Below are 1171 nucleotides of genomic sequence, written 5' to 3'. Positions count from 1 at the left end.
TTTATGAAGAAAAATTAATAATTTGCATAATTTTGTCACAGAAACAAAGAAATATGCATTTTTTTTCTAAATTTACAGTCTTTTTTCATTTATAGCGCAAAAAATAAAAACCCCAGAGGTGATCAAATACCACCAAAAGAAATCTCTATTTGTGGGAAAAAAAGGCCAAAAAATTAATGTGGGTACAGTGTTGCATGACTGAGTAATTGTCATTCAAAGTGTGAGAGCACCGAAAGCTGAAAATTGGTCTGGGCAGGAAGGGTGTTTAAGTGCCCAGTAAGCAAGTGGTTAAGTCCTACAATTTGGGAAGTGAGGCCTTCATAAATCAAATTTGTTTTTCCAGCACATCCCACAGATGCTTGATTGGATTACGATCTGAAGAATTTGGAAGCCAAGTCAACACTTCCAACTCGTTGTTATGTTCCTAAAACTACTCTTGAACCATTTTTGCAGTGTGACAGAGCCCATTATCCTGCTGAAACTACCATCAGGGAATTCCGTTTCAATGAAGGGGTGTACTTGATCACCAGCAATGTTTAGGTAGATGGTTCAGGTCAAGTAACATCCACATGAATGGCAGGAGTCAAGGTTTCCCAGCAGAACATTGCCCAAAGCTTCACACTTTGGGCCTTGCCTTGCCTTCTTCCCGCAGAGCATTCTGGTACCATCTCTTCCCAGCCATCCACATGATGTAAAAGAAGTCGTGATTCATCAGACCAGGCCACCTTCTTTCATTGCTCTGTGGTCCAGTTCTGATACTCACGTGCCCGTTGTAGGTGCTTTTGGCTGTTGACACCATGGGCAACCTGACCGGTCTGCAGCTGTGCCGCCCGATACACAACAAACTGCAATGCCTGTTTTTTCTTCTTTCAACTCGTCAACTTCAGGGACAACATGTTTACTTGCTGCCTAATATATCCCAGCTACTTTCAGATGCCATTGTTACCAGATAATCAATGCCATTATTTTCCTGTCAAGGATCTGTGATGGATGATCGTAAGATAGAGAGATTTTATATATATATACACACATACACACACATACATACACACAGTATATCCTCTTTGTCACCTTTATCTCACACCTGTTCATTGACACATTCTCCCCTCCCATTGAACATACAATTTTTGTTCTTTTTTTGTTTACTTCTTAGGAGGAGAACATGTTTTAT

This window comes from Lithobates pipiens, unplaced genomic scaffold (genome assembly GCF_037356315.1).
Source record: "Lithobates pipiens isolate NorthernLeopardFrog02 unplaced genomic scaffold, aLitPip1_a1.2 Scaffold_30, whole genome shotgun sequence".
Lineage (NCBI taxonomy): Eukaryota > Metazoa > Chordata > Amphibia > Anura > Ranidae > Lithobates > Lithobates pipiens.
The sequence above is the reverse complement of the archived record's forward strand: the minus strand, read 5'-3'. Positions refer to the sequence as shown.